The 26,509-nt window shown below is 44.4% G+C and overlaps 1 long non-coding RNA gene across 1 annotated transcript; it reads left to right on the top strand.

The window, feature by feature from the left end:
* The first annotated feature begins 6,314 nt into the window (after window positions 1-6,314).
* LOC129386770 (uncharacterized) lies at window positions 6,315-20,743 on the top strand. The gene is made up of 4 exons (XR_008614074.1): window positions 6,315-6,392; window positions 13,668-13,793; window positions 16,699-16,810; window positions 20,476-20,743. It is a non-coding gene; the product is annotated as an uncharacterized lncRNA (long non-coding RNA).
* The last annotated feature ends 5,766 nt before the right edge of the window (window positions 20,744-26,509 follow it).

Here is a 26,509-nt window from a genome sequence, read left to right as displayed (position 1 = left end):
GGCATATGGTGAATTACAGTACGGTAGGATCAGCCTACGAAAAGAAAGCTGCATCATGGTTGCAGCCGTTCCTATCTAGTGTATTTGGTTTTTCTGTTCTGACCAAGTGCAACTAAAGGTAGTACATGTGCCTATGAAAAAAGCATAAACATCAGTGAACAAGTGCGCCAATATGATAACTAGAACACTTTTCCAGACAAATTCTCGCGATTCAGCACATATATATATATATCGTCATAAAACTAGATGCCAAAAGACAATGACACCAAAAGCAGCATAGGAGAAAGAGCCGACATACAGAAAACTGCGTCATGGTTGTAGCCGTTCTGACGTAGTGTGTTTTTTTTTTCTGATCGGACCAAATGCAAACCCACTAGCGTCTGTGTCTATTGAAGGTATCATAAAAGGCAATGGACAAGTGCGTCAAACCTGTACCAGAACAATTTAAAAGGCAGATTCGGGCCTAAAAAATGAAACATTTCCCAGTTTTTATATAATATACAAACATTTCTGCACCAAAACAGCCCGTCAAGAAAAACAAAGATCCACAGTATTGGATGTGTGTGTGTGTGTGTGTGTGTGTGTGTGTGTGTGTGTGTGTGTGTGTGTGTGTGTGTGTGTGTGTGTGTGTGTGTGTGTGTGTGCGCGCGCGTTGTTTTTTAGTTTTAACTCGAAAAGGCAGCTCGTGCAGTCACTTTCGCGTGCCTAATATAGTAGGCCGCTTTCCTTTGGACTCCAGTTTACCGATACTGCAGGTAAGAACCGTAACTAAAAGTAACACGATCTATTCCAGACAGCAAAAATGAAAACATTGATTTAACCTAATATATAATTCTAATCAATTCAATTAATTCAATTAATTCTAATAATTCAATATAATCATCCTGACATACTGTCAGGATGATTATATTGTCTTTGTGCACGCGCATATTATACTATATTTAGAAGCTGTGAAATGTTTTGTCGTATTGCTCCCACCGGAAGCTGAGTAGAAGGCTTATAAAAACCATAGGTAATCAAATCCTTGTAGTGATCATTCTTAGTAATATCTTTACCTTCTAGAACAGTTTTTCGCATGCTTGTAAAGAAGGAATGTAAGGTACCATTGCGTAGAATATGGTAAGACTGGTACGTATGATATAGAATATTGAAGCGTTTTTAAATGACTAAGCGGTCCACGTAAGTTCTAGGTATATATAAAACATAATACATTCATATTTCAAATTGAGTACATATGTTTCTAAAAATATGAGATCAGGTCAATGAGACTGTACTTGTTTCCTGCAAATTTTCACTGCCACCTGGAATCTTTCAGGACGTCTCGTTACTACTGCGATAATGCTTATAAAGAAGCTCGAGACATTTACTCGCTGTTAGCGCCAAGGACACCTTGCTCTCATTATGTCAGCACGTATGCGCGGTCTTCATGTTGGGTGTGAAGAGGTCTCTGGAGACGTGCATTACTGATGCCAATGGATGCGCCGTCATGATCAATCACCGCTGCTGTGGGCAGGGCAGGGTTCGATGGCGTGAGCGTTTGTGAGCGGTTATTGTGAGCCGCTGTGCGCGTATCATTATCTGGCACAGACCAGTATAGGCGGAACAGTAATTGCGAAGCTAAAACTATCAACTGCTTTTTTCGGGCGGTCACACGTTGTGTGTAACCCATGCACAATGCCTTCAACACGGCTGCCGACGCTTCCCATCGGGCCACGTTTCTAAGGTCCTTTATCGAAACGCTAGGACATGATCTCACTTTCAATGCTTTAGGTTCCGACGACGCTTCGAATTCGTTTGCTCGATCATACCTCATTTTAGGTTACGCTAAAGTTTACGCTGCACGTTACGCCTGCACGGTCCGCGCGGGCGAATCTACCTTGCGATGACGGTGCAAACTGCACCACGCGCTCCGCTGTTCGCACCGACAGCACTTGTGGTTTCGGCGATCTGAGCGACAAGGCTCGCCGTAAACTGCAATATTTTTGGTTCATTTTTATTTTTCATTTTCTCCCTTTCAAATGCAAGAACCAGAACAGAAGCGAAATTATCTCACTAGAGGGGGATCGCGCAGTGCGCCCAAACCGGATGTGCGCGCCTGTCAATGCTGATGACTGGACGGCGCGCACTATATCTTCACTTACGCTTGGGCCACGCGCTCCGCTGTGCAACTTTCATTTGACGCTGATAGTACATGGTATCTTGAATGCATGGTATCTTTTTGATGCGAAAGTGACAAATGGCCCATCGAGCGAAAAGGCCGGCGTCTGTTGTCTGTAGCATCTAAACGGCACATAAACTTGCACTGCAACTGGCTGCCACGTCACGTCCCGAACCTGGCTCGATGGAGCAGTGAGATAACGCGGCAGGTGTTGCGTGAGGGGAGAGGACATCGCCGCAACGCATGTCAGCCTCGCTCTCGCCACGGAAAGGGGGCGCTATGGAAAGCTCGGCAAGTTACTTAATTTCGAGAATGAGACTTGTCACAGCAAAACACAAGTCATTGACCAGGTGACAATGAGGAGGAACATCTACTTGTCAGCTTTCTCTACCGCGAAGAGACAAGTGTAGCACAATCAAGGCGCAACGACGTCCGGAGCCTCATGGAGCACACACATGGGCAGGGCTATGCTCGTGTACATGCGCCTTCTGATGTCCTTGGGTCTGAGCGCTCACCTGTTGTCTTTAGGCACCCGGAACAACCTTGCAAGGCTTGTTTTTGAGGTGTTTGTCCACCACAGCACGATGCAGGAGCGGTATGAGTCGTGAAATGGGTGAAACATCGCGGAGCACAAGCACACAGCTACCGAGGACCACGACACTGACGAAACAACCCACGCCGGTCAAAGCACAGCAGCGCACGCTTCACAATAAGAGTAGATAACGAAACGTGAAACGTCATGCAGCGGGCTGAGCTGGCGCCGGGCCGGCGGGTCCGCAGGCGTGCGCGCGGAGACAGTCGAAGATCAGGGAGTTACGAGGGAGTAACGAGGGAGGGCGGTTGGAGAGGAGGTGGGGGGCGGAAGGGTTCGGCCACCTGGATAGGCGCGCGTGCGCGCGACGATGTACGAGGCCATGCAAGGGAAACAAATTTTCGTGTTCGCCCAATACAGAGATGGTGCCAATTACCTCTGCCACCTAGGGTGCAGGGTGAAGACAACCGCGTCGTCTGCTACGGCATCCGCCATTATGATGCCCGCTCCGTAGGCAGTCAACGGGCGTCGCGCAGCTGCATGTACAGTTCGCTTTGATAGCATGTGCTTCTTTTATGATATGTCGAGAACACGAAATTTTCCCATCAGCAGTGTGAAGGTATCAATTTAATATTCTGTCATTTTCGTTTTTAAAGTGGAATTTCCAACTGGACTTGCTGGCAGCAGAAAACTGCCGTCCACGCCAGCCGCGCAGACCTTAAAAGAACGTCTTGTTGGGCTAGCTGATGACTGTTCACCTTGGTCAAAGGAACGAAACATACGCAGGCACGAGTCCCGCCGGCTTTCGCTGTGTCTGTGTGTGTGTCTCGTGCCTTTAACCAAAGCGTAAAGACTATTTGGCTGCCAGCTGAAGCCCGTATTTGTTTAACAAACCGCGTGCCGCCACGGGACAAAAGAATAATTCTCATCGCACGCCCTACTTTCAAATCTTGTTTTCGAATCAGTCATCAGTTAGCCCATTTACGGGCTGAATGCTGCAACACTGAGTAGAAAGCAATGACCGTAACGGTCAAATAACCACTCTGCGGTTGAAACGAGGCCGTGTGTAAGTGATGTTCTGCCAATGTTGAATAGTTGTTTCGGGGTCACGGAAACTGCAGTGAATGTGGCAGCTTTTCATTTGTGTCTGTGCTACCTGTGCTGACTTTGCGAATTTTTTAACGTCGCATATTTCAACTAATATCACATCCACGGTCTTTCTTTGTGATTTCGTAGCATCGATTGTGATGGATTCGTGGTAGAGGGCATCGGAAATTTCGTCCACCTGAGTTTTTCTTAACATGCACTGATACCGAACTAGTACACAGCACCATGCGTTTAACCTCTATAGAAACTCAGCCGCCTCGGCTGCGTGGCTGCCACGTCCTCAGAATCAGCAGTCGAGCGCGATAACTACGGAGCCTATACATCCGGGCGGCTTTTATTGCTTCATTGTAGTTCGAAACGTAATTTATATTTATTTGTTCTGCGGGATATTACACACTAATACTACGAAATGAACCATTTCTGGCGCATTTTTATGTTTAGCTTGAGTACATAGCATGCCCTTTCATTGAAAGTATGATTTTATTTTGTGTCCGTATTCTGTTCAGCAGTGCTTCCATAGTTATTCTTAATATTGTTTTGAATTCTTTTACCTTGCTGTAAATATGCAGATGAGAGTAAACAAAATATTGAATGCATACAAGATTATTTGGTGCCTTACATGTGGCTTATATAGCACTAAATCATGACTCTCACGTTGTAATTGACTATAAAGCCGTGTTTAGCATATTTTCTGCGCGAATATATTGTGAACTGGTAATTGCTATAAACCGGTCATCGATGCTGCTGAACTAAATTGGCCATACGGCTTTTCAACACTGAGAAAAAGTACATTCAATGCATAGCAATTACCGATGTGATAGCTTGTTTATTTGGTCGGGAACGTTAAGGATTTCAAAAACAACAAGCGCTACAACTCACTGCAAATTAACTGCAGCGCATGTCTTGCTTACATGCCCAATAATTCTCGCAGCTTCGAGTTGGCGCAGGTAAATGCGTAGCCTTACTCTTGCATAACTTGATATCAGCATGTGTTCCAGAGAATCCTTGTGTCGCTGGCACGCCTCCAGACTGCACTGAGCCATCTTGATTAAATATTCTGTCACAGCCTTTAGAGGAGACTTGAGGGTGAACAGGTCGTCAGTCCAGGACGTGATTCCTTTAAAGTGCTCTTCGCAGGACGTGAGCAAGCTCATAACTTCACCGCTTGGATAACTTAAGTTCTTACCATCATGAACATACCATTTTAGTGCAGCTAAATACGCATGCTCATGGCTCGTCGAGCCCAGTATTGCAGCTCTACACTGCTTGCATTTTTCGTTTTTTTTTTCAAAATTTCTTTCACAAGAAAGCCACCAATATGGTGCAAAATGCTGCACTCAACTGAAGTCAGTGCTTCTGCCAGTCATTCCGTGAGTGGTTCGTGCACTGGGCCACGCAACACCCGGGCATTTCGGACCAGAAAACGCCGTGCATGTTTCTCTCTCGACCGACCGTAACGAAATGTGGGGAGCGCAATGGCGGCCGGCAGTCGGAAGGCGGCACTGACCCCTTCACAGTATGACTCCAGCCTCCGAGAGGGCGCCCGCATCGCGGCACCCTACTGCCACCGAAACCGGGGAGTTTCCTCCCACTGGTCTTATACGATGTGGCGATCAACGAATGCAGCCATATATCGTTCGCAGGCTGCTTGGAGGTGCTTGAGTAGCGGCGCACTAGCGCGCATCTATTTCATGTTTCGGGTATTTTCGCGGGTGTTTCTTTATTGTTGGAAAAAAAACACAGGCACACCTCAGCACGAAATAAATGCTTTATTCGGATGCTGTTGAAGGTGCCATACAACTATGTAACTGACACCTGTATGATTCAGGCAATAATTTAAGAGTTCGCTAATAAAAGAAATTAATTAATACTTCGTGACGAAAAAACTACTGGCTGTAAGTGCACATGACAGCCGCTACTATGCAGGCGGTACGATCTCTCTGGAGCTCTTACATTTTTTAAAAACCTCGGTCCAAGTTAACTGGGAGACCCAGTATATATATATATATATATATATATATATACTTTTCTATGGGCCTTTCATTGAGTGTTTTCAAGCCGGACTTATTCCAATAAACAAAATTATCTATATGTTCCAATCCATCGTCTACGTATTCGAAACCCATGCATATATTCAATCACACCTGAGCTATCGCACTGTGCAAGTGTAAGCACCAACGTAAACCGAAGAACAATGTCATAGTTTGAATTGTAGCGCACTAAAAAGAGCCCAAGTAAAGAACACTGCGTCATGGTTCCAGCCATTCTTATGTAGTTTATTTGCTTTTCTTTTATCTGACCCAGCGCAACTGCACCTGTGTCCGCTGAAGAATGCATAAAAGGCGCTGAGCAAGTGCGTCAGACTTGTGCTAAAATCATCGCAAAATAAAATTGTGGCCACGGAAACAGAGGTCGCCGCAGCTTTTATGTAATGTTCTTGCCGCAGCACCAACTCTCAAGAAAAAAACACAGACGCTTGCGTGCTGGTGCAGTTTTTACAGTTTTTTTAATATTAAACGCAGCTTGCGCACTCCTTTTCGTCTGCATAATATTGTAGACCGTTTTGCACTACACTACAGGTTACCGAGACTACTGGTAAGAAACGTAATATGTTACGATCTATTCCAGGCGAAAAAAGATGAAAACAGTGATTTATCAGTATACATGTGGTTGAAGCTGTATGTATGCACCAGACCTAGAACTGTCTCGGATGATTTTTTTGCCTAATACTATTAGGATGTATTACAATACTCAGTAGCTTTGGCATACGTTTTCGTAATATATGCTCCCATGGAAGCTTAATAGATAGCTGATAAAAACCACAACCAATCAAATTTTTGTAGCGATGAATTCTAATATCTTAATTTTCTAGAGACGTTTCGAACTATTTGCCATGCTTCTAAAAGAGAATGTGAAAGGCCATTGCGTAGAGAAGGGTAAGACCTGTTAGGTATAATATAGATTATTGAAGTGTTTTTACATGATCAAATGTTCCACGTAACTTCTATAAATTATTACACATGCGCTTTTGAAACTATGAATACCTATACATCAAACATGGCGTGATGCCAATGAGGTTGCGCTTGCTTCCTGAGCAATTTAATTACCAACGCCATGTTGAATCTCAGGAAATATCCTTATTAGTTCGATATCAATTACAAGGAATCTCGAGACGCCTTGCTGCTAGCGCCAGGGACATCGTCGTGTCACGATATCAATAGGTAGAAGGTGAAGAGGTCACTGGCGACTTGCAGCGATGATGCTAAGTGGACACGCTGTCAAGCTCAATTACCTGTGCTCTTGGCAGGGCAGAGTTCTCGACGCCGCTGCGAGGGAATGCGTTGTGCTCACGCAAATTCGCGGTTCTTCTGAGCCGCTGTCTGCATACCATTTTGGTGCGTACAAGGGTCTAAGCGGAACAACTGTAATCGTGAAGCTAAATCAACCGAATGCTGGTCTCACCTATTTGTATTTTTTTTTTTGCACGATCGATGCGCGTCGCCTGCAAGAACGATACCGGCACCCCTCATCGTCTCACTCTACAGAGGTCCTTCAACGTAACACCATAACATGATCTCACTTTGAATGTTTAAAGTTTCTGTGTTCCCAGTTTCCAGTTTGTTTGATCAATGTTATCTCATTTTACGCTGCACTGAAGTTCAGCGAACACAATCCTACTGGTGCTCATTGCTGCTGAAGGAGATTACGCTAAAATGCAGCTGATATGAAGCGGAACTGAAAAAAAAAATGCTTGTAATGGTTAGGTGTCCTACAGTTGTTTTTTTTCACAGGTGGTTATTAGCAATCTTGCTTCAAAACATGAACTTTGGTTTTTTTTTTTTTGTTAAGACATGTAATGTCGATGCAAAGAACAACTGCATACGTGAACGTAACACCCCCCCCCCCCCCCCCCCCCCGTTGAGCCGTTGTGTACAAGGTAAAATTTTCAAACGTCTTGAAATGTTAAACTTAACCAGTCGTCCTGTATATCTGTATGCCTGTGTTTGAAGCTTTTATTACATGTTTTTAAAGGCTTGAATTCGAAATGTTTCAAAAATTTTGTTTCTTTCTTCTTCCTAGTATTTTTCACGTTACCATGTATGTGGTATCTTGAATGCGTGGAATCTTCTTGATGTGAAAGCGTCAAATGGCCCATACGACTGAAAAAGGCGGCGTTTGTCGTGGGTAGCACACAAATGGCACCTGAACATGCATTAACTTTGGCTGCGACGCAATGTCACAAGCGCGCCTCAACGGAGTAGAAGCCGGAGAAAAAACACCTGCTGCAACGAGAGCGCGACAGGTGTTGCAAGAGAAGAGAAGGCATCGCCGCGACGTGCATCTGCCTCCGTCTTGGCCCGAGTGCTCCTCAGACGGAGCATAGCCAACGCCTCCTAGATAGCCGACCTGTGCACGTTGCTTGATAACGTCCTGCTACATGGACCGAAATTTCGACTGTCAAGCCCGGCATGACGAAAGCATCATCATCATCATCATCATCATCATCGTCATCATCAGCCTGGTTATGCCCACTGCAGGGCAAAGGCCTCTCCCATACTTCTCCAACCACCCCGGTCATGTACTAATTGTGGCCATGACGTCCCTGCAAACTTCTTAATCTCATCCGCCCACCTAACTTTCTGCCGCCCTCTGCTACGCTTTCCTTCCCTTGGAATCCATTCCGTAACTCTTAATGACCATCGGTTATCTTCCCTCCTCATTACGTGCCCTGCCCATGCCCATTTCTTTTTCTTGATTTCAACTAAGATATCATTAACTCGCGTTTGTTCCCTCACCCAATCTGCTCTTTTCTTATGCCTTAACGTTACACCTATCATTCTTCTTTCCATAGCTCGTTGCATCGTCCTCAATTTAAGTAGAACCCTTTTCGTAAGCCTCCAGGTTTCTGCCCCGTACGTAAGTACTGGTAAGACACACCTGTTATAATCTTTTCTCTTGAAGGATTATGGCAACCTGCTGTTCATGATCTGAGAATGCCTGCCAAACGCACCCCAGCCCATTCTTATTCTTCTGATTATTTCAGTCTCATGACCCGGATCCGCAGTCACTACCTGTCCTAAGTAGATGTATTCCCTTACCACTTCCAGCGCATCACTACCTATTGTAAACTGCTGTTCCCTTCCGAGACTGTTAAACATTACTTTAGTTTTCTGCAGATTAATTTTTAGACCCACCCTTCGGCTTTGCCTCTCCAGGTCAGTGAGTACGCATTGCAGTTGGTCCCCTGAGTTTTTAAGCAAGGCAATATCATCAGCGAATCGCAAGTTACTAAGGTATTCTCCATTAACTCTTATCCCCAATTCTTCCCAATCCAGGTCTCTGAATACCTCCTGTAAACACGCTGTGAATAGCATCGGAGAGATCGTATCTCCCTGCCTGACGCCTTTCTTTATTGGGATTTTGTTGCTTTCTTTATGGTGGACTACGGTGGCTGTGGAGCCGCTATAGATATCTTTCAGTATTTTTACATACGGCTCGTCTACACCCTGATTCCGCAATGCCTCCATGACTGCTGAGGTTTCGACTGAATCACACGCTTTCTCGTAATCAATGAAAGCTATATATAAGGGTTGGTTATATTCCGCACATTTTTCTATCACCTGATTGCTGATTGATACTGTGAATATGGTCTATTGTTGAGTAGCCTTTACGGAATCCTGCCTGGTCCTTTGGTTGACGGAAGTCTAAGGTGTTCCTGATTCTATTTGCAATTACCATAGTAAATACTTTGTAGGCAACGGACAGTAAACTGATCGGTCTATAATTTTTCAAGTCTCTGGCGTCCCCTTTCTTATGGATTAGGATTATGTTAGCGTTTTTTCAAGATTCCGCTACGCTCGAAGTCATGAGGCATTGCGTATACAGGGTGGCTAGTTTCTCTAGAACAATCTGCCCATCATCCTTCAACAAATCTGCTGTTACCTGATCCTCCCCATCTGCCTTCCTCCTTTGCATAGCTCCCAAGGCTTTCTTTACTTCTTCCGGTGTTACTTGTGGAGTGTCAAATTCCTCTAGACTATTCTCTCTTCCATTATCCTCAGGGGTGCCACTGGTACTGTATAAATCTCTATAGAACTCCTCAGCCACTTGAACTATCTCATGCATATTAGTAATGATATTGCCGGCTTTGTCTCTTAACGCATGCATCTGATTCTTGCCAATTCCTAGTTTCTTCTTCACTGCTTTTAGGCTTCCTCCGTTCCTGAGAGCATGTTCAATTCTGTCCATATTAAACTTCCTTATGTCAGCTGTCTTACGCTTGTTGAATAACTTCGAAAGTTCTGCCAGTTCTATTCTAGCGGTAGGGTTAGAGGCTTTCATACATTGACGTTTCTTGATCAGATCTTTCGTCTCCTGCGATAACTTACTGGTATCCTGTCTAACGGAGTTACCACCGACTTCTATTGCACACTCCTTAATGATGCCCACAAGATTCTCGTTCATTGCTTCAACACTAAGGTCCTCTTCCTGAGTCAAAGCCGAATACCTGTTCTCTAGCTTGATCTGGAATTCCTCTATTTTCCCTCTTACCGCTAACTCATTGATCGACTTCTTATGTACCAGCTCTTTCCGTTCCCTCTTCAGATCCACGCTAATTCGAGTTCCTACCATCCTATGGTCACTGCAGCGCACCTTGCTGAGCACGTCCACATGTTGTATGATGCCAGGGTTAGCGCAGAGTATGAAGTCTGTTTCATTTCTAGTCTCGCCGTTCGGGCTACTCCACGTCCACTTTCGGCTATCTCGCTTGCGGACGAAGGTATTCATTATCCTCATATTATTCTGTTCCGCAAACTCTACTAATAACTCTCCCCTGTTATTCCTATTGCCTATACCATATTCCCCCACTGCCTTGTCTCCAGCCTGCTTCTTGCCTACCTTGGCATTGAAGTTGCCCATCAGTATACTGTATTTTGTTTTGACTTTATCCAACGCCGATTCTATGTCTTCATAGAAGCTTTCGACTTCCTGGTCATCATGACTGGATGTAGGGGCGTAAACCTGTACAACCTTCATTTTGTACCTCTTATTAAGTTTCACAACAAGACCTGCCACTCTCTCGTTAATGCTATAAAATTTATGTATGTTACCAGCTATGTTCTTATTAATTAGGAATCCGACTCCTAGTTCTCGTCTCTCCGCTAAGCCCCGGTGCACAGGACGTGCCCGCTTTTTAGCACTATATATGCTTCTTTTGGCCTCCTAACTTCACTGAGCCCATTATATCCCATTTACTGGCCTCTAATTCCTCCAATAGCACTGCTAGACTCGCCTCACTAGATAACGTTCTAGCGTTAAACGTTGCCAGGCTCATATTCCAATGGCGGCCTGATCTCCTATATGACGAAAGCAAAATCAGTCAAATCACCACGGTTTACTCGGGACCGTCCGGATAAGGATTTATGGCAGTCGGGCAAGGTAGCATGACGTAATGGATCAAAATTCCCAACCGTTATGCTATCAGGAACCATTGGTAGAGCGAGTGAAAGGGACGGTCTGTTGCAGCCTCAGCGCTCCTACTGCAGCGTGATGCGAGGCTGGCGAGGCCACCAAACGAGACGCTTCGCCCTACGGCCATCGCCACGTCGGCTACATGCCGCAGCAAGCACCGAAGGCTGGTGCTCTTTGCTGACTCGAGCAACACTTAGGGCTATGGCACACCACTCCCAGTGCAAATGTCGGAGGACCGCTCGGCGCCATTCAATTGGACATTAATGCTTTCGCATTGACAACTCATAAGAAGGGCCTAGGATTTCTGTGATTATTTATCAACCTACGTGGATAGACAAGTGGCTACGAGCTGCACTCTTAAGCGAGTTTCCATCTGTAGGCAATTTATCACAATTGCAATGATTCCTTAAGCTATGCAGCCGCGTTCACAAGATTGTATATATTGTATAGGTTTCCTTGGTGCATGTCACCCACAAGGACGGCCGTGCTTTCTCTGTCTTGGTTTTGCCGTTTTGCTGTCTTGGTCGACGATGCTGCATAACCTCAATATGGAACGACGCTGATGCCCTGGTCGGTCATTTCACGCTGCTCTTTTTTTGCAGCTGTGTTTTTTTGTGTGTGTGGAATTGGAAGCAAGGATTCACCGAAAGCAGTGATAACTCCCTTGGGAAAGGTTGCTTCTATATTTTTGCAGTTGTAAGTTGAAGCTACGGTCCACTTTGGACCTTAGAAGTTCGGCAGTAAGACAAACTTTTTCTCACCTTCTTTAACCATGGTTTCATTGCGCGTACGTAAACGATACAAGGCTTTTTCGATACCAGAAACAAAAGCGCCAACAAATGTGAGCGTCAGATATAGGTTATTTGATCGCTAAATATTTTATATTAGGATTTACATACATTTCTTATGGTAGTTCTAGTTATAGTAGCTACGCGCAAACAATTCAGAAACCTTGCCAACAAAGGAAAGCACGTCCTTTTGGTGAGTTCTAAAAACGCTACAAAGCAATCTACACAACAAAAACTGATTGCCATTGGCAAGCCATCAATTTAAGCCTTCAGGTTCCTGCTCTATGCTGCTAGAGTATGTCACTGAGTACCTCTTTAAGGCGCCATCCTTTGTAAATACTTTTCCACTTGACGTATAGGGTATTCTGGACGAAGTGAATTTTCTACGCGTGTAAAAGGAAAACACCTCAAACACATGTTCCACAGTCACCACGATATAGGGCTCGAAACGAGGCCCTGTAACCCATAGGACATGTGCGCTAGGGCGACAGGTAGACGACCTTACAAAATGGAAAATAAGAAAGAATTAATTTTTCATTTTCCAGAGCACGTGTCTCGAGCAGTTGTCCGAGGAGTGCTGAAATTTCACTGATCTGTGTTTGGCGATAGGTTTAATGGTTTGTCCACAGATCAGGTTACAAGGTAGCGAATACTAGAAATACTAGCGGTAGGTACTTTGAACATTCATCATACAGGTATTCGGAAACCCCTTCAGGCTTGGGAAGCAGGCAAGGATCTTCGAAGTAACAAATAACAAAAGTCTTCCACTACGGCGTGCCCCATGATCACATCGTGGTTGTGCCGCGTGAAAGCCTATGCAGTTATTTTAATATAACAAACCTCAATACAATGCCACTTAATAGCGTCCCAGCCAGTTCAAAAACGGTGTTTACTGACCCAATTACGCGCTAGTTGATTGACCTATTCAAAAAGAATCTTGCTTTGGTTTGGTCCAACATTCGCGCGTAGCTGCAATCTCGACACCAAGACAAATTCGAACTTGGTGTTCCTTTAGATGGAAGATAGTGTTGCCATAAGCGTTTATGCAGGCATTGACTCGTTTGACCTGCATATTTCGCGCTACATATTGTACGAATGTAGTACAAGAAGGCTGTCTTTTAGTAGCTTTTCCTTCGGACTTCTTGTGGCAATGAATCTGTCCTAACTTGCCCAATTACCCATTTTACTAATTGGAACTGAACTCTAGGTTTTGCGTGCCAAAACATAGATTTGATCGTAAACACGCCGTATTTGGGGCATCAGGATTAGTTTTGACCACCAGGGCACCTTTAACGTGCCCCCAATGCACTTGACGCGAACATTTTAACATTTTGCCCCGAACAAAATGCGGTCACCGCGGCCGACATTTCATCCCGCGACCTCATAGCTGCAATGCACCACAGCCGCTAAGCCACCGCCGTAGGTATTTTACTGATGTATTGCATCGTACTTCGTGCCGATGAGCGCATGCTCCATACAGTTGTAAAGCATGCACAAACAGTTAGAAAGTTGTATGAATTGAAAACGATTGTCTCTGACAGCCACACATGTCTAAAATATTCAAGAATCTGTGGGAGTGCTGATTGGATCCTACTATTTTATTTTGCAGGCCGTGCAAAGCACAGAATACACCTGAATATGATCTTTCGTTCTGCCTTGCTGGTAATATTTACGGCCTACTTTATAAGGCATACATCTGCAAGAGTTCGTATATGGCCACTGAAATTTGCTAATGGTCAGTATCTTTTGCTATGCAGTCTTTCAAAAATGATTTTGCCAAACATACATTAGCACTTGACGAATATCTCCATCTAAAGCAGTGACCCTTTTCACGCCATGCTTCAGCGCCAACCCATTCTCAGGAAGCTACCAACTGTTTTCAAGCAGTGGGTTCAGGCAGACATGACATGGAGAACGATAATGTCGAGACCTGGCTCCAGTCACAGTACTGTGCGCTCTGTCTTACCTTCGGTAGAGTCGCTGACGAGTCGCAGACTTGTGCGAACTTAAAAAATTGTGACTTAAAAGTACACCGAACAGTTTTTGCCACAAAGGTGTTTCGGGTCCCAGCAGCCACCTTAGCATGCGAGGGTTCTAACTGCGATGAAGCGTTCCTCTTGTCGTGCAACTGCTCTACCCGCCTCTGTGACAAATAGCTGCTAGCGATGGTACAGGCTACATTGAATGCGCTACCCCTCACAAATATTGTTCGAATTTTAGTTTCTCTTACAAATACGACTATGATCTTTAGAAGTTGCACAAAATGACGCCCGAGTTACAGATATCTAATGTCCAATAGAAGCAATTAGATTCATAATGTAGCTTTATTAGTGACCTCAACCAAACGAGTTCAGCGTACTTACGAGGTACGTTACCGTATGCTGTCAGTAACGCACATGAGGCATCGAAACTATAGCTTTCGATTACACAGAACCTACACAACGCATTTCACGAGAATTGCTGCAGAGCAGACAATTTGATTCCCATTTGTGTTTGTCATGAACTTTTGTCATTGTAACGTCAATACTGTTGAAGCCTTCACCGATCATATTGTAGTCCGTGGCTTGTAACAGGACATGTCGCGATAAAAATGGCTTGTTTCGTGAGGTAGTATGCGACTGACTATCACTACCCTTCTGTTAGCATACTCATTCATGCTCAAAAACCAGGTACCGGACCAGAATAAGAACGCAGGAAAGACGGTGAAAATTTCCGAGAAACAGAATGATTAGAAGGAACGAGCACTTACATCAGCAAGAATACCACTGAGAAGAAATAAAAGACACACCCCTGTTAGGAGAGGGCAAGAGAAAATGAACAGGGAGGGGAGCGGAGGTGGTCTGTACGGCCACCACTGCGGCCAATAGAGAGAGAGAGAGAGAGAGAGCGGAAAGGCAGGGAGATTTTCCAGAGGCGAGCTTCCGGTTTGTTACCCTGCACTGAAGTGGACAATATAGCGGTTGTATAGAGCACAAAGATCGAGAGAAGAAAAAAGGAACAAGAGAAAAAAGAAAAAAGAAGAATGAAAAAGAAAAGGTAACAGAAAAGACGTTCCAGTCATAGCTGTTCACACAAGCCGGTCGCTCTCAACACGAACCGTAGCGCTTAAAAATATAGACGCAATGGGGCGCATAGAAAACCTTGCCGCGCAGATCACGATGCTGGATTACAAGCGGTTAGCATGGCGAAGCACGGCGGCTAAAATAACGGTATCAGTATAGTGTGTGCTGCTGTTCTGCGTCCAGATGTGGAGGCTAAGCAAGAGCTTGAACGGCAAGATTCATGTAAGGAAGGCATCATGTAAAATGTAACCAGTCAAGTACGACCGCGTTACCGTATATAGCTCTCAAAAGTGTAACGTGAGTATCTCCTCAGCTTGTTATCAGTAGTTTCTTATACAGTATGCGCCAATGCGCAATGCGTAAAGTGTGGTTCTTGCTCAACAACTGGCGCCCCCTCTCGCATCTGCTACCATCGCTCTCGCTACGTGTCTTCTGTGCTGAAAAATGTATGTTAGAAATGAACCAAAGCGATCATGTTAACATACATCAGAGCTATAATACTCTGCTTGGAATCCACTACCGATAGTCTGGTTTCGCATACAGGGAGCCTAATGCTTCCATGAAAACAAAACGATAATGTGAGAACAGTATTTAAATGATCATTTTTAGATCCCCCCCTCCCACACACACACAAAGCTATCCTTTATATATTCGTTCGCTATTATTCGTTCCCCTGGAAACAAAAATTCATTAATTTCACTTTCAGTAGTGAAACTAGTTAGTGATCACTATGGTGCATCAACGTAGCGTGGTGCTGACCCGCTCATGTCAATTCGCCATTCGCTATGTACTTTATCCATGCAGAAAGGTCGTAGTGTCGCCCGAAAGGCGAAGCATTCATTGCGATAGCAAATTAGTGGACCGCTAGCTATACGAAGTAAGGATAGTAGTTTTATGAGCCATATAAGGTTGTAAATATAGGTATGCTATTAAATTAGCAATGATTAATTGTGTCGTGCGCGCAGAAGCAAAGAACACATCTCACTCAATGACTGCGGAAAATCGCTGTCAAAACGCTGGAGTGAGCCAATACAGCAGTAGCGAGCGTATTGACCATCGTGCTGCGTCTTGCATCAACGCGAACTGGGCCATAAAAATAGAGCGCGCGAGAACATTTTGTGCCCCTTCGCAGATGGCTATCCGAATACAGGAACCCCCCTCCCTTCAGGAAGGAAGGAGGGATGGCGAGCGGCCGCGCAGGCCGCCCGGAGTAGAACGCGGTCCCCCTCCCTACCCTCCTCCTAGATCGTTGCATGCGACTGAAGATGCCGCGTTTCTTCCCTGCTTCACTCGCTTGCGTGCGCGAGATTGAGCTGCGATCGCCCGCTCACCCTTGCATGCTTCCCCTCGCAAGCGTTTAGTCGCACATAGAGCACACGGCGACAATTTTATTGCCCTCGGACTTCATGGGGAACCTCACAGCGTCGTCGACGGCGACCGCAGAAATGCGCATGAAAAGTTCATATTGCTATCGCAAGAAAAAGTGATATCTCAAACTGCATCCACTAGAGTCAATATCAAATTGCTGATTCTTGTCTACTGTAACAATGAAACCCAAACTTTCCTGCTTCTTGGCAGACTCATGTTATTTTGGTGGATATTCTTTACCGAATAAGGCATGCCTCGACTTATCCGATCCTTGTTTAAGTTTGTGTTGCCGAACAAAAAAGTCCATGCTTCAAATAATTGGGTAAGTTCTTATCATCACGTTTCTATTAGTTCTTTTTCTAGTTGATTTTTGTAAAACGTATGTGTCTAGCAATCGGAAACGTATAAAAATATACAATTTCCAATAAGAGCATTGGGAGTGTGAGCTCATTGCGATAAGATAGACTAAAAATTTATTACGAGGACAGAGATGTCGGCATGCTGGTAGTTTACTATGCAGCGCTGTGCTCTTCCTCTTTTGTTTGGACTTGTTTCAGTTCAATTTCTCTCTCTTATGTAGAGCGATTTTTCAGAGTGTGAAGCCGTGATCGGTGCGAAATTGGAAGACAATGTGTCATCACATTTGGGTGGTAAGAATGCGAAAGGAAAGTGATGATTTTTTTTTTTTTGTTGAGCGTAAGATGGTTAGCTACGTTCAAATAGAATTTTAATATACAAAGGCGGCGCTAACGTATAGACTAAACTATTCTTTCAAAGGAGCCCTGTACGGACACCTATCGAAAACTGAAGTAACGGCACATGCATCAAAACCATAACAATTAAGGAACAATAATATTGCATGAGTTATCCATATTTAAGTTGAAATCGGGAATTCCTTCCCCATGCAGATAGTGCAGAAGAAACTGTAAGCATTCACAAAAAGAAACTCTGACGAGAGACCTACCCTCTTTTTAATATGATAAGCTTTAGATTTAAACCTAGTGAGATCCTGCTTATGTTTGACCAACTCTGTAATTTCCTCAAACTTACGGTAGCTCTGGCACGATAGCCAGCGCGAGGCCAGACATGGTAAATCAATGTTTTCTTTGGCAGACGCATGTTCAGCCAATGGCCTGTTCCGGAAATTTGCGAGTCTATCCCATATATGGACATGCCAAAAGTACGCAATAGTCTAGGCATGTCGTGCAGTTGAAAAGGGGCTTCGCATTCTTTCACATTTTTCACCTCACAGCCGCTCCGTGCACTACTCGCATTCTCTGGAACTTTTCCTCTACTGGAAAGCACAAACTATTCACGTGCACAGGAGCTGAGACCACAATGTATATGATACAGCGACTAGCCACTTGATTGAGGTGACTACTACCTTTATATGCAAGGGACAGCGCACCGGCTCGTATTTTCCTCATCCTTTGCGCAACGTTTGTGCAGGCGGACACAATAGAGCTCCCAGGATAGCCTGCACGCCTTAACTTAACCAGCTGGCTAGTAAAGCTGCATTTCATCGTGTGCACACATGAATTAGTTAATACACACCGCATACACGAAAGGCAAATTGTATTGCTCACAAACTTAGGGCGTTTCAGTGAGAAGAACCTGCCTGCAAAAGATGAATGCACGCGCATAGGATATGCCGACAAAAAAATGAGAGTGTTTTTAAAGGGGGAGGGGGGGGCGAGTAAATGCAGCCCACATGTTTATTACTTAACATTAGCTTCACATTAAGAAATTGCAACTTGTTTTGTCTAGGAAGCTGAAAGTTAAACTAAAGTACAAGACCACTGTCCTTACATGCATTAAACATCCTCAGGACATAAACGACCCCGGTATTGAATTCACTTTTCAAAAACGCAAAGTAATCATAGACGTAGAAATAATGTGCTGGCCGTCGTCACACAGTTGAACGAGCACAGCGCTCATGCCTATATCACTAATATCAGTACTTCGTTTTATTCAACGCCTCCTCATCAAGATGCCTCAAAACTGGACTAAAGGTCACCAGAAGCTCCAACTGTCGGAAGGCCAACTGGCACTTAGAGCATCAAGTGTTTGAGAATTCCTTCAAAAGCAACGAGATCCGCGGATCAGCTAGCTGTAAATGTCTATGATGAATTGGTCGATGTAGGAAGAAGCAAAAACAATTAAAAGCTTTATGGTCTTTCAGCGCCTTTGACTGAAAGGCTTCACGAATCATAGCAGTCTCTTGCTGACATGACCATATGAGACGTACTTAGCCACAAAGAAGCTGACCGCGACTGCTTGACGCCGACTAATGTGGCATTTCCGGGAACTTAAAGTAAGATTTCGCGGCCTAATACAGTCAAGACGCAAAGAAAGGTGCCGAAAATTCTCGTTGACTATTGTTACGCGAACGAAGGATTGAGACTGGAGACTATTTACAAAGTATGTTTACAATGGGTGACTGCAGTGCTGGACAGTTCAGCCCACAGCTCGAGAGCCAGACAGACAGACATGTATCATACGTTCGAAATGGCTGGGGCATAGACCAAATGGCATAACTTCGAATTGATGTGGACCATCAGGTGTGACGAACGCGTTCTTCACTTGGTCTTTTTGACTCACAGAAATCTGCCAATAACCGACGCCCGCGTGCATCGGCCACAAGAAACACGCCATATGCATGTATCAATATCTTACCGTAAATAATGACGTCGTCTCTATAACACACGCATATATTCTGTGTTAGTGCCTGCAACAGGCGTCCGTTAATATTTCCCATGTCGCTAGAGTATTTCGCAAACTAAACGGATTGTTGTTAAACTCGGAGTGTCAGGCATTGTAAAGGGCCACGACTTGTGCCACAACTGCATCGGTTCTTTTTAACATACCCGAACTGCAGGCATAACAAGAAGTACCATGCCCCGTTATCACAGTCAAAGGCGTAATCTATTCGTGGGAGAGCACAGACTGTTATTTACGTCGGCCTTTAGGCGGCGATAAATCACAGTAGAATATTCCTCGGGTGCTCCTATCTCAATACATGTAAAAGGAAAATTCGTTTTACACGGCCACCACTGAGCGAAATTGAGCGCGCTTTGTTGCATATAAAAGAAAAACCTAAAATCCAGTAACTGTTCGTTTCAAATGTATGGTTATGTAGTAACCTTTTTTATTAAAAATTGGCAAATAACGAACATTTTCAGAAACCGATACTATCAAGTTTACAACTCTGTAACTCAGCAATCCAAAATGATATTAAAATTCTGTGAATTGCACCTAATAGTACATCTAAAGCTGACAAAATTGATTTGTTACACATGAATCTCAACAAATTTAGTAAGATAAAATACAGCTTTTGCAGAACCCTTTTACACAAAGTAACAAATTCACGTTATATTCACGTAATTTGTCGGCTTTGAATGTTCTAATAGGTGCCATTTACAGAACCGAGATATCTTCTCTTGAGGCAGAGCTAATAATTTCTAAACTTTATGCTTCGATTTTTCCAAACTTTCAAATATCTCTTTAACAATGTTCAGGTCCTAAATCGAAATTCCAGTTCCAACATTCACAAGAACTTTTCTCTCAAATGCAACAAATTCAATTAAACTCGATCGAGGTGTTGTCTCAGAAAAACATTTTTGCGTTTTACATGTATTTGTAGAGGCCGCGTCGGAGCCGGGCCCGACATAAAGCTCCCTCTTCAGGTGACGGGGCTGCTTAGGATCTACAGTACTCCTATATTATTCCTTCTTGTGGCATTTCGTCGTCTTGCTCGACATTTACTATTATTTTCAACGACAAAATGTGGTGATTTACTTTCGCTTAATATGACGCCGTGAACTTTAGGGTTTGCATCCTCAGTCACAGAACACAACAAAAAGTTTTTAAAGAACATATTTCTATACGTGTTGTCCACATAAAACGAGCTCTAAAATTATTTCATAGATCAGAATTTCAAATGAGGTATTCAAACACTGGCATTGCGTTTTTTTTTTTCATTTCCAGGTGCCCGCTTCCACAGGGGCTTAAGGTAACAGCGAAACCAGAGGATTTATTCTGGCCCTCATGTTGCAGTGTAGCGGAGACCTCGCGGCGTCCGAGGCGCAGGGAACGGTCTACAAGTGGTTCAACTACTGCACCGAAAAGATCCAGACTGCGTCGAGAACAGTCTTGAAATTTGTAAAGCTGACTTTCGCGACCTGATACACAAAGGTGTTTCTTCGTTTACTTTCACAGAAGGAAATGCGAGTAGAAAAATAAAGCAAGTAGTGACGACAGAGCTATAAGCCATGCTACATGAAGAACGTGTTGCAAAGCAATCTTTTCGATAGTTCTGTTGCTTGTTCTGATGCGAAATATTTTGTTGTGGTACCAACAAAAGCCATGACAATAATCACAAACTTGTTATAAGAAAAGGAATTGAGGGAGCGATGAATTTAGTGTTATGCCTCAAAAAGCAGCAGTCCTCGGCACCTCGTGTATTTCTCTAGATACCTTACATTAGTAAGGTATGCGTCGCAGATAGAGTGTCATTTTTTTAACCGAACATTCTTTTTTTTTTTTTCACAGCCTACAAAGGTTTGCGAAATACATCGCTATAGATGAGTTATGTCTTCATAAATACAGAATTTACAAAAAAAAACACTAAAAGAAAACAGCAATCCATTAATTCAACAACTATTACCATTATATATTACCTTGCTACCAACCTCAAGGCCCGAGTTTATATTGGAAAGTTGAAGGAAATCTGCTTGTATACAGAATTACGTGGCGCCACTCTACTCTTTCCATTTGTATGATTACATACGCGCCACTACGACGCGTCTCTGCGCCATGAACCTGTAGAGAGTATAAGAGTGGCGTATAATAAAGCTGCCGTCGTCCTTCCCTCAGTCTACGAACTTAATTCACGGTGCAGAATCCCCGTTTAACCAAACGGGAATTCCGCACAGTCATTTCCTCAGAGGGGCAAATACGGACCGATCTAATATGTCGCATAGACAAACTATATTTCACGCTGCCCTACTAGGCCATAGCGGGGTTATACTACTAGTCGCACTCCGCGGTGAAGCTTGCCTAATGAGTTACAGTGGTAAGCAATAGAAATGCGATTATTGCACCGCATCACAGCCTGGTCCTTTAGGACCAACACCGAACTCTGTGTTTCCGCTGGACAAATAAATGCAATCATATAAAGTTTTACAACACCTTTCACTTTCATTCTATATCATATTACCTCAGCTCAGTGTCCCCGCCGCCCACAGGTGGTGTAAAAAGTGCTGGCAGCCCCAGGCTCCCAGCATTAGTTCTCCCTCACTGACGACCGTACAGAAGAAATAATTTGACAGCAATTATTCTGGTTTACATGGTTATTGCTGTGAATTGACGTCCGCGGTCGCTTATATTAACACAAGGCGGTTCATGTCCAAGGATATTCACGCAAAGTAGGATGAGCGACACTTCGGTGGCAGTGGCGTACGGTATGGCAGCTGTCTCGTAGTAGAGCGTGAAGTAATCGGCGCAAACCAATTGTCCAGCGGTTCCCCTCGGGTTACTGAGAAAAAGGGCCTAAAAGATCAACTCCAACTTTCGAGAAGGGTAAGCTGGGAGGAAGGTTGAAGGAGACCAGACGAGGAAGTGGTTGGTCGTTTTGGTGACTGGAACTGCCCGAGGACTCGAGGACTCTGGTATTGATACATTTTTCAACATGTGACTCACTTGTTCACCCGTTATCTTGCGCTCGTTAGGCAAGACGCGCTAAGGCTTTTGTCCTATCGAGCGCGCAGGTGCCGTATGTATAATCTGGCGTGTTCCAGACTAGGAAATCCAGAATGTTTTGTCTGGCTGCGCAAAGTCGAACACTGACAGATGCTTAGAAAGAGTATCTGCCAAGGTATGGCACTCCATTATGCTTAGCGACTTGTTTATCATAAGCAGAAGACAGAGACAAAAACGTTCTTCTTCAGACAGTTTAGATGCAGTGTTTGGACTGAGGCATCGAAACTGTCTGAAACTTCACTTCGACATACAACCCGGAGGCACACAGCGGTGGACGCAGGCAGAACAGTCTCTGTAGAAACACAAAGTTAATCTTGACTATGTGCCTCCTCTAAGAGCCCGGAGAATTATGGCCATCGATGAAAACTCCCGTACAGCAGTCCACGGTGGCACCACGCTGTCGCAAAACGTCAATGCCAAAAATCACTTCGTGCGTCTGTCGGCATATATCTGCAAACTCTGTCGCCGACAATCCCCCACCCAATGATACTTCAACTGCGCACGCACAAACAGGACGCAACGACTAACCGCTGACTGCGCAAAAAATTCTAGCCTGGTCCCACCGAAATACAACATTGCGCCCTAAGAGATCTTTAACAGTGAGAACCATTATGATACAGTTGTTCCGGTATCCACTAAAGCCATTGCGGAAACACTAACTACGTGCACTTGGTCCTTAATCACAAGAACAGCAGAAACCCCCAATCCATCGTGCTGGTTAGTTTTTCGATTGCGAAGGTGAGGCGAAGCGGTGCAGTTGCGATGGAGATCGAGGTAAAGGGGTCACGATACGATGGTGGTGGCCTTCAAACTACTGCCTGATGCCGGCGAACAATTCCGAAAGCTTCTCTCCCAGTAATAATTGCCAGGAGGAGCGCAAGCTGACCACGAGGTAGTGTGCTGCAGTTGAGTTGTCCTCATTGGAAATATGATTCTCGTTGAAAACCTGGATCGACAAATCCACATTGTTGGGCGTCCATTGCAAAACCTCACTCTATGACCCGAGACACTGCATTGAGAGCGCATCGGCAGCGATCAAAAATTGCGATGCTCCTCAATGTAGTCAGGCACGTTGGTGTTGACCGCATACTGGCAGTTCGGTCAGATACATCACGGCTAGGCATTGGCCGCCAGAAACACTGTGTACAGGGAGGGTAGTGGTCGTAGTCAAGATTTTGATAGTTACTGGTCCTCCTGCTCTGTAGGGAACACCTATACACAACAGTTGATACTTTAACCGTCAGGTCACATGCGTTTGAAGCAGCCGTGCTTGTCTCGTCTGGTGAAAACGCACCAGTGATGCCGTGTGATCAACGGTACATCTCTTCTCGGGGGAGCAACTCCTCGCAAAGAATCTACAATACGGTTGACGCAAGTTCAATAGGCGAGCTCGTATCCACATTAGCCACCGTTTTGACGTTAGCCAAGCGACCAAACTTTGGTGCTATCTGCCGCATCATCAGTATCTCAAAGGTTCTGCAATGACGAAAGAGTTCAGACACTGAATACAAGCTTTACTTACTGATCAATAATTTGTACATGTCTCAGCTACTCGTTTCAACAAATATCCAACTATGTCATCTTGATACATTCAAGTGTTGACTATATTGCACAGTTTATCACTTAATTTTTGTTTATTATAAGTAGTACAGGTCTCACCGAGAACCTGAGCCCATTGCGAAAGCGTCTGTTGAGCGCATTCCTTTTTTGCACTAAAGTATCCAAAAGATGCTTCGAGCTCCTGGACAAAAAGCTCCCACGAAGTGAGCGTGCCTTCATGGTTCTTTTACCAAAGAAAAATATATTTATTTGGACGTTGAAGGAATGAGCGCTGCACAATCGTCATTTTCTTTTCTTTGAGATCTCCGGGTCATTTATCTTACTTAGACGCAACAATATCTTAATTTATTGTTTTGCTTTAAATGCGATTATCAGTCATGGAATACTTCGCGCAATTTTCAGGACGTATCTTACGATTTGTCTAGCAGCATCGGTCACTAGTTAGTCAATGGGCCAATTAGGAGAGCATCGGGCTGTTCAGCTGATCCAACCGTGTTCGAAACGAACCGCTGTACGAACTTATGTCTCTCCGTATGTGACACGTGTATGTGCTGCTCTTCAATGAACGTCTTCCGCGCCAACAACGGTCACTGAGCATGTGCCAATGGGTATTGTGGGCACGGCGGACGCAGCCTGGCTATGTCACTAACCAGAAATATACTCGGCATCCTGCAGCTCGTCGCATCTACGACAACAAGTGGCTACAGGTGTCCGCAAGCTGGTGGCATCATCGACACCTATCGACTACGTCCTGATTATTTCACCGACAAGATTACAGCCACGACATTTCCTGACAACGTGACTCTGCTAGCTACACCACCTGACAGTCGTGGCATGACGTCACCTCACCATGCAGCTATAAAGGAAGCACCTCACGAGTTCGTCTTCAGTGGGCACGGCGGACGCAGCCTGGCTATGTCACTAACCAGAAATATGCTCTGCATTCTGCAGGTCAGTAGTCCTTACGGCAATTCATTGCGCAGCGATTGTCGCATCATTATTGACCTGCCGTGCCCACGGAAATGTCTCGATCTAGCCTATGAGTACGTTTATGTTTGCAAGTTACTTCTTTGCGGCGACATAGAGAGCAACCCTGGTCACACAGAAAGAGCTGTTTGAACAATTACTAGAGGGTCAAGCTACTATTTGTGATTACATTTCCGAAATGAAAGCTCAACTAGCCAACGCCGAAAAAGTTATTGGTAACCTTCAACAGATGCTCACTAAAGTTGAAGAAAAGCTTTCAGAAGCTTCTCCTGCTCATGATGATCAGGTTGAAACCACCCTTAAATCATTGGAGGATGTCACTGGTTTCCAGAAAAAAAAGTTAACAAATCTGGAAGACCGAAACAGGCGCTGAAATATAGTTATTCATGGCATAACTGATATCCCCGGTGAAATTGAAGCTCTGCTTAAAGAAAAGGTTATCACTGAGGTAATTAAAGATAAGTTGGAAGTGGAGTGCCATTCTATCGGCCTCATTCACAGACTTGTCCGAAAAGGCCGTCCAGTTATCACATAGATGCAGGATTTTAGTGAAAAGAAACTGATATTTGAAAACTGTACAAAACTTAAAGGAAGAAGCATAAGCATTAGGAACGATTACTCAAAAGCTACACTAAAAAAAAGGAAGCTTTTGTGGTACAGCGCGCACGCTAAGAAACTTGGGGGTACAAAAATATACCTGATTCACGATAAATTTAAGATTGATAAAGAACTTTTTTTCTGGGATGAGGCAAAGAACATGCGCGTAAAAATAATGAATAAACTCTCCTCGCAGCAAGAAACCTAACGCTCCTCCCAAAAATGCGACAAACACTTACGTATTACTAACCTAAACGCTCGCAGCGTCCTAAAGAAAACAGAAAAACCTTGAAATTATTTTATTAGAGCACAGCCCACACATCGCAGTTATAGCGGAGACCTGCCTGCGGTCCGAAATAAGTGACGAGGGTGTGTTCCCACACTGTTATCAAGTATTCCGCAAGGATAGGAATTCTAGGGGAGGCGGTGTTGCAGTCCTCATTAAACACCATATAGAAGATGTTCTCCTGGAAGACGATGAAGTCTCGAATGCTTATGTATAAAAATCACGTGTTGGGGCCATAAATTCATTTTGTACGCAATTTACAGACCTCCCAATGCACCACCTGAGCATCTAGTTAAGCTACAAGAAAGCATGTCCCAATTCCAGTCAAACAAATTGTTACTTGTAGGTGACCTAAACTTACCTGACATCATTGGGGAGCGTTTGCAAGCAAGTTCACGGCACAGTAAACATTTAAACAACATGCTTAACATAATGCTAACGCATGACCTAATTCAAGTCGTTCAGGAGCCAACACGTGTGCAAGGACCTTGCCAATCTGTGCTTGAGCTGGTATTTATGCACAGAATGTTAACTGAATATACCGTTGCAGTTGTAGAAGGTATATCTGATCACCTACTTGGCAGTATCGATGTACCCATAGTCTCTTCCACCCCATCTGAAAAACCTATGAAGCGTTCCTTCAAGGACTACTCACGCGCAAATGATGCAGCCATAATAATGTCTCACCGACAGTGATGTGAGAGCACTATGGCGCCGTTTTATAAACATGTGTCGGTTCTGTATTGATACATTTGTGCCCGATAAATACAAACTAGTCCGCGAACAAACACTGTGGATGACACGGGATAGTGTCCACATGACCCGCAAGAT

This window comes from Dermacentor andersoni, chromosome 8, assembly GCF_023375885.2.
Source record: "Dermacentor andersoni chromosome 8, qqDerAnde1_hic_scaffold, whole genome shotgun sequence".
NCBI classification, from domain to species: Eukaryota; Metazoa; Arthropoda; class Arachnida; order Ixodida; family Ixodidae; genus Dermacentor; species Dermacentor andersoni.
The sequence above is the reverse complement of the archived record's forward strand: the minus strand, read 5'-3'. Positions and strand labels throughout refer to the sequence as shown.